The sequence below is a fragment of the Neovison vison genome, chromosome 12 (assembly GCF_020171115.1).
Source record: "Neovison vison isolate M4711 chromosome 12, ASM_NN_V1, whole genome shotgun sequence".
In the NCBI taxonomy this organism is placed as follows: Eukaryota; Metazoa; Chordata; class Mammalia; order Carnivora; family Mustelidae; genus Neogale; species Neogale vison.
In genome coordinates this window covers 114,503,185-114,511,764 of record NC_058102.1, presented here as the reverse complement: position 1 = coordinate 114,511,764, position 8,580 = coordinate 114,503,185, and positions in this window count along the sequence as shown.

The following is an 8,580-nucleotide window of genomic DNA, read 5'->3' as shown; positions in this document are numbered from 1 at the left end:
GTTAGAAAGTCTTCTTTGGTGTTAATATAACCATTCCAGGTTTCCTTTAATGTTTAAATGGTATATCTTGTTTTATCCTTTTACTTTTGATTTACCTATATCATTATGTTGGAAGTGAGTTTCTAATCGACTCTAAAGGCTACTCTTTTTTTTTTTTTTAATTTAACAGAGGGAGAGATCACAAGTAGGTAGAGAGGAAGGCAGAGAGAGAGCCCGCTGAGCAGAGAGCATGATGCAGGGCTCAATTCCAGGACCCTGAGACCATGGCCTGGGCTGAAGGCAGAGAGAGGCTTAACCCACTCAGCCACCCAGGTGCCCCTAAACACTACTCTTAATATCATGACTTTGTGACTCTAAATGAAGTTTTCTTTTTTTTTATTTTAAAGCTTTTCTATACTAAATTCCAACAAAATTCATTATCCAGCTTTAAGTCAACATGTCAGTGATCATAGTGGCATTCAGAAGTTCCCATTTTCCAGGGAAATACATATAAAATAAGTAATTTGTGTATGGTTTATAAAAATGTTAATATCTTAGACTAATGAACTTAATTTCTCATATGTAATGGCTTAAGGACACCTTTCCCTCTAGATCTAAATGACTTAATAAGACAAAGGGAAGTTAGGATCCATTCCTCTGTTATGTCTCTTTTCAGACCACAGGAAAAAAAGCAGAGAAAGCAGATAGATTTTTGAAGTTGTTCTTTCTACATCAAACAAGGTCACCTCTGAACCACATCAGACAGTTAAAAATTTTGGAACAGGACAAAATATCTTCTTTTTTCAGAATTTAAGAAAATGTTTTCTATTTGGAATTTAAAGGGATTTACTCTTAGCCACGGCCGAAACTCAAAGGTTAGAATCACTTCAAAGGATTAAAGCACTCATGATTATAAAAATGTTTCTACTATACTTTGTCAAAATACAGATGTTGTGTGCCCCTTCTTCAAAAAAAAAGAGAAGCCCTAAAATTATTTTGAGGATCTCTTATTACTCTATTAATTAAAATCATTTAAATAATTTAAATAGTATACACATTTATTTTTTAAATAAACATTTTGAAGTTAATTTACATATAATAAAAGGCATACATTTAAGACATATTGTAAGATAAATTTTGACAAGTAAACACGTTCATGTAATGACCACCAAAAATCAAGATATAAAACATTTCCATCACCCCAAAAAGTTAATGCGTCATTGGCAATCATTTCCCACATACCTGGACCCAAGCAAATGAACTATTTTCTGATAGTATTAGATTAGTTTTGCCTGTTCTAAAACTTCATACAAATGGGATCATATAGTATATACTCTTCTGTGAATAGTTTCTTTCATTTGACATTATATTTGGGGGATTTACCGAAATTGTTGTGTGTACCAGTAGTTCATCCTTTTTTATTGTTGACTCATACTCCATTTTGTGAATATACCACAATTTGATAATCTTTTCACTTTTCAATGAACTTTTATGTTGTTTCCAAGTGTTGAATATTGTGGATAAAATTAATCTGAACATTCATGTGAAAGTGTTTGTGTGGATGTGTGTCCTCACTTCTCTTGGGTAAATACCTACAAGTGAGATTGCTGGGCCATGTAGTAAACATATGTTTAACTTTATAAGAGACGTCAACCTGTTTCCAAAAAAAAAAAAAATGTATTATTTGCATGCCACCAGCAATATATAAAGATTGAACTTGCTACACATAAGTTACCGAAAGTTGGTATTGGTAGTTTTAAAATTTTAGCTACTCTAGTGAGTGGGTAGTGAATCCTATGGTTTTGGTTTCCATTTCCTTGATGACTGGGCATTGAGCATCCTTTCATGTGCTTATGAATCATTTTTAGATTTTATATTGAGAAATACTTCTTCAAATCTTTTGCCCATTTTTTATTTGGGTTATTCTTTTTAAAGATTTTTATTTATTTATTTGACAGTGAAAGACACAGTGAGAGAAGGAACACAAGCAGGGGGAGTGGGAGAGAGAGAAGCAGGCTTCCCACTGAGCAGAGAGCCCGATGTGGGGCAGGATCCCAGGACCCCTGGGATCATGACCTGAGCCAAAGGCAAATGCTTAATGCCTGAGCCACCCAGGTGCTCCTATCTGGGTTATTTTGAGTTATAAAATTTCTCTATATATTCTGGTAATGAGTCATCTGTATATATATGTATTATGAATATTTTCTGTAATCTGTGACTTGCCTTTTCATTTCTTTAATGTTATCTTTTGATGGGGAGAAGCTTTAAATTCTGGTGAAATCAATGGTTTGTGCTTTTTGTGTCCTAAGAAGTATCCGCTTATCTGAAGATTGCAAAGATTTCTCCGAAGTTTTCTCCTAGAAGTTTCATAGCTTTAGTTCTTACATTTAGGTATATAAACCATTCTGAGTTAAATTTTATGTGTGGAGTGAAGAAAAGTTCAAGGGTCTTGTTTTGTTTTCGTAAGGATATCCAGTTGTGCCAGCAACTATATGTTGGAAAGAATATCTTTTTCTCATTCAATTGTCTTGCAAACTTTGTGGAAAATCAGTTGACAAAATCAAATATCTGCCAATGCATAAATATATTTCTGGATTCTCCCTCACTTTCTTGATTATTGTAACTTTACAGTAAGTCTTAAAATCAGGCAATGTAAGATCTCCAACTTCGTCGTTAGAAGCTATTTTAAGTATTTTAGGTTCTTTAGATATCCATATAAGTTGATTTTTTTTTTTTTAAGATTTTATGTATTTATTTGACAGAGAGAGCACAAGCAGGGGGAGAGGAAGGCAGAGGGAGAGGGAGAAGCAGGCTTCCCACTGAGCAAGAAGCCCCTCATGGGGCTCAATCCCAGGACCCTGGGATCATGGTCTGAACTGAAGACAGATGCTTAACTGACTGAGCCACCCAGGCGCCCCTCCCTATAAATTTTCGAATCAGCTTTTTTTTTTTTTTTTTTTTTTAGAATCAGGTTTTCAATTTCAAAAATCCTTCTGGAACTGTGTCAGAGATTGCATGGCATCTATAGATTGAGGTTCTATTTTCCAATCCATGAACATAAGTATCTCTTCACTACTGAGGTCTTTTAAAATTTTGCTCAGAAATGTTTGAGTTTTCTTGGGGCGCCTGGGTGGCTCAGTCCATGAAGCCACTGCCTTCAGCTCAGGTTATGATCCTAGGGTCCTGGGATTGAGCCCTGAGTCAGGCTCTCTGCTCAGCGGAGAGCCTGCTTTTCTCTCTTCTTCTGTCTGCCATTCTGCCTACTTGCGCTCTCTCTCTGTCAATTAAATAAGTAAAAATCTTAAAAAAAAATGTTTGAGTTTTCATTTCATTTCACAGATCTTGCACATGTCGTTAAATTTATCCCTATTTCATTTTGCATATTATTATACATGATGTTAATATTTATTTTCTAATTGCTTGTTGCTTGTATGTAAAAATACAGTACGTTTTTCTATATTGACCTTGTATCATGTGGTCTTGTTTATATCACTTATTAGCCCTACAAGTCTTTTTTTTACATTTCTTAGGAATTCCTTCATACACAAATATATCACTGTGAATATAGTTTTACTTCTTTTTTTCTAACTTGCGAGCCTTTCTTTTTCTTCCTTTTTGCCCAAGATAGGCAATGGAGAAGTGGTGAAGGTAAATGTCCCACGTTATTGTCAATCTTAGGGTGAAAGCATTTAGTGGCTTGGCCATTAGGTAGGTTTTATTTTAAACTTTTCTTGGTTTTAATTGTTGCTGGGTTTTTTTTGTTTGTTTGTTTGTTTGATAGATGTATTTATCAGGTCAAAAAAATTTCCTTTGAAGAACTTACTGATTTAGAAAGTGGCTTTTTTTATACCATAAAATGGTGTTAAATTTTGTTTTTGCTTTTCATGTAGTGATCAAATTATATTTTTCTCTTTTATTATGCCAATGTGGTGAATTTCATTGACATTTTAATAGATTTTTCCTTTGCATAATAGATTTGTCTCTATTGAGATATAATTCACATATCATATAATTTGTTCATTTAAAGTGAATGATTCAGTGCTTTTTAGTATGTTCTCAGAGTTGTACACACATCACCACAATCAATTTTAAAACATTTCAACACTTCAAAAGGAAACCGCCATCCATAATCAGTCACTACACATTTACCCTCAACTCTCCCAGCCTTAGACACATAATAATCTATTTTATATCTGTATAGATTTGACAATTCTGGACATTTCATATAAATGGAATCATGCAAACTGTGGTTTTTTGAAGTTGGCTTCTTCTACTGAGACAAATGCTTTTTTTCTTTTAAAGATTTTATTTATTTATTTGACAGAGAGAGAGAGAGAGAGAGATCACATGTAGGCAAAGAGGCAGGCGGGGGGTGGGGAGCAGGCTCCCTGCTGAGCAGAGAGCTGGATGCGGGGCTCCATCCTAGGACCCTGAGATCATGACCTGGGACGAAGGCATAGGTTTAACCCGCTGAACCACCCAGGTGCCCCTAGACTAACGCTTTTAAGATTTATCCATGGTGTAACATGTATTAGTAAAGCATTCGTTTTTTTGTATTACCAAGTAATGTTCCATTACACCGCTAGACCACATTTTACTTAATGGTGGTGTTGTCACTTTTTTCTATTATGAATGACAATATTACAGCGTTTGTGCACAACTAATTGTAGATGTAGGTCTTCATTTCTCTTAGGCATATATTAGGAGTAAATTGCAGGGCCATGCGGTCACTCTGTGGATCTTGAGGAACTACTAGACTGCTTCTCCAAAGCAATCCTCTCACTGATAGCGTAGGACAGTTCCAGTTCCTCTGCATTTGCACCATCTTTGTTATTATCTTTAGGGTTAAAGTCACCTTATTGGGTATGAGGTGGCATCTCATCATGGTTTTGGTTTGCATTTCCCTAATAACTGATGCATGTTTGTATGTTTTTGGAGAAATTCAGTTTTTTCATCCCCCCCCCCGCCTTTTTTTTACTTAGGTTGTCTTTTTATTACTGAGTAACAAAAGTTATTTATATACTCTATATACACTTATCATATATATGATTTGCAATTGTATTTTTCCATTTTGTGAATTGCCTTTTCATTTTCTTGATGGTATCCTTGGCAACACAAGAGTTTTAATTTATTTTTTCATTTTTTTGAAGCACAAGAATTTTTAATGTTTATAACGTTCAATTTATTTTTTCTTTTGTTGTCCATGCTTTCAGTGTCATATATTTCAGAACCCATTGCCTAATTTAAGATTATGAAGACTTACTCTATATTTTCCTTTAAGAGTTTTATAGTTACGGCTCTTACACTTACGTATTTGATTCATTTGGCGTTGGTCTTTGTGTCCTGGTGTCCTGGCACCATTTGTTAAAAAGATGTGGTTGTTTTCCATTTATTTAGATCATTAATTTTTCAACAATATTTTATAGTTTTTAAAGTAAAAGTTGTACATTTCATTTATTAAATTTATTCCTTGGTATTTTATTTCTTTGCATGCTATTGTAAATGGAATTCTTTTCTTAGTTTCATTTTCAGATTGATCATTTAAAATGTACATACATATATATATATATATACAGTTGAGTTTTGTACATTGATCTTCTATCCTGCCATCTTGCTGAACTTCATTTATTAGTTTTAATCTTTTTCTCTAGTAAGTTCTCTAGAATTTCTACATATAAATCATTTCATCTGCTAACAGAGATCATTTTACTTCTTTTTTCCCAATCTGGATGCTTTTATATCTTTATCTTGGGTAACTGCCCTGACTAGAACCTCCACAACAATATTGAATAGGTTTAAGAGGAGACATTTGTCTTGATCTTAGAGTGAAAGTACTTAGTCTTTTACCATTAAGTATGATGCTAGCTGTGCATTTTTTAGAGATGCCATTTATCAGATTAAGGATGTTCCCTTCTATTTCTTGTTGAGTGTTGTGGTTTTTTTTTAAATCATGAAAGTTTGTTAAATTTTGTCAAATACCTTTTCTCCTTTTATTGAGATGATCATGTGGTTTTTGTCCCTTATTGTATTGATATTTGTATTACATTAATTCATTTTCAGAAGTTAAGCCACCTTTGCATTTCTGGGGTAAATTCTGCTTGATGACGGTGCATAATTCTTTTTTTATTTTGCTAGGTTTAGCAGAATTTTGTTGTAAAAATTTTTTATAATTTTTTAACTAACATATAATATATTATTTGCCCCAGGGATACAGGTCTGTGAATTGCCAGGCTTACACACTTCACAGTACTCACCATAGCACATACCCTCCCCAATGTCCATAACCCAACTACCCTCTCCCTATCCCCCTCCCCCTGCAGCTCTCAGTTTGTTTTGTGAGATTGAGAGTCTCCCTCTCTTAATCTCCCTCCCGATCCCATCTTGTCTCCCTCCCGATCCCATCTTGTTTCATTTTTTCCTTCCTTACCCCCCAAACCCCCCACTTTGCCTCTCAAATTCCTCATATCAGGGAGATCATATGGTAATTATCTTTCTCTGATTGACTTATTTCACTCAACATAATACCCTCTAGTTCCATGCATGTCATTGCAAATGGCAAGATTTCATTTCTTTTTATGGCTGCATAGTATTCTTTTATATATATACATATATGTATATATATATATATAAAATCACATCTTCTTTATTTATCTGTTGATGGACATCTAGGTTCTTTCCATAATTTGGCTATCGTGAACATTGCTGCTATAAACATTTGGGTGCATGTGCCCCTTCAGATCACTTCATTTGTATCTTTAGGGTAAATACTCAGTAGTGTGATTGCTGGGTTGTAGGGTGGCTCTATTTTCAAGTTTTTGAGGAAGCTCCATGCTGTTTTCCAGAGTGGCTGTACCAGCTTGCATTCCCCCCACCAGTGTAGGAGGGTTCCCCTTTCTCCGCATCCTTGCCAGCATCTGTTCTTTCCTGACTTGTTAATTTTAGCCATTCTAACTGGTGTGAGGTGGTATCTCATTGTGGTTTTGATTTGTATTTCCCTGATGCCAAGTAATGTGGAGCGCTTTTTCATGTGTCTGTTGGCCATCTGGATGTCTTCTTTGCAGAAATGTCTGTTCATGTCCTCTGCCCATTTCTTGATTGGATTATTTGTTCTTTAGGTGTTGAATTTGATAAGTTCTTCATAGATTTTGGATACTAGCCCTTTATCTGATATGTCATTTGCAAATATCTTCTCCCATTCTGTCAGTTGTCTTTTGGTTTTGTTGACTGCTTCCTTTGCTGTGCAAAAGCTTTTGATCTTGATGAAGTCCCAAGAGTTCATTTTTGCCCTTGCTTCCCTTGCCTTTGATGATGTTTCTAGGAAGAAGTTGTGACTGAGGTCGAAGAGGTTGCTGCCTGTGTTCTCCTCAAGGATTTTGATGGATTCCTTTCTCACATTGAGGTCCTTCATCCATTTTGAGTCTACTTTTGTGTATGGTGTAAGGAAATGGTCCAGTTTCATTTTTCTGTATGTGGCTGTCCTATTTTCCCAACACCATTTGTTGAAGACACTCTTTTTTCCACTGGACATTCTTTCCTGCTTTGTCGAAGATTAGTTGACCATGGAGTTGAGGGTCTATTTCTGGGTTCTGGGCTCTCTATTCTGTTCCATTGATTTACATGTCTGTTTTTGTGCCAGTAGCGCACTGTCTTGATGATGACATTTTTGTAATAGAGCTTGAAGTATAGAATTGTGATGCCACCAACTTTGGCTTTCTTTTTCAATATTCCTCTGGCTATTCAGGATCGTTTCTGGTTCCATGTAAATTTTAGAATTATTTGTTCCATTTTTTTTTAAACGGATGGGATTTTGATAGGGATTGCATTAAACATGTAGATTGCTTTAGGTAGCATAGACATTTTCACAATACTTGTTCTTCCAATCAATGAGCGTGGAACATTTTTCCATTTCTTTGTGTCTTCCTCAATTTCTTTCATGAGTACTTTATAGTTTTCTGAGTACAGATTCTTTGCCTCTTTGGTTAGGTTTATTCCTAGGTATCTTATGGTTTTGGGTGCAATTGTAAATGGCATTGACTCCTCAGTTTCTCTTTCTTCTGTCTTCTTGTTGGTGGATAGCAATGCAACAGATTTCTGTGCATTGGTTTTATATCCTGACACTTTACTGAATTCCTGTACAAGTTCTAGCAGAGAGTCTTTTGGATTTTCCACATAAAGTATCATATCATCTGCAAAGAGTGATAGTTTGACTACTTCTTTTGCTGATTTGGATGCCCCTTCTTTTTTATTGTCTGATTGCTGAGGCTAGGACTTCTAGTAATATGTTGAGTAGCAGTGGTGATAATGGACATCCCTGCTGTGTTCCTGACCTTAGGGGAAAAACTCTCAGTTTTTTTCCATTGAGAATGATAGTCACTGTGGGTTTTTCATAGATGGCTTTGATGATATTGAGGAATGTACCCTCTATCCCTACAATTTGAAGAGTTTTGATCAAAAAAGGATGCTGCAGGGAAATACAAATCAAAACCACAATGAAATACCACCTCACACCAGTTAGAATCGCTAAAATTAACAAGTCAGGAAATGACAGATGCTGGCAAGGATGTGGAGAAAGGGGAACCCTCTTACACTGGTGGGGGGAAT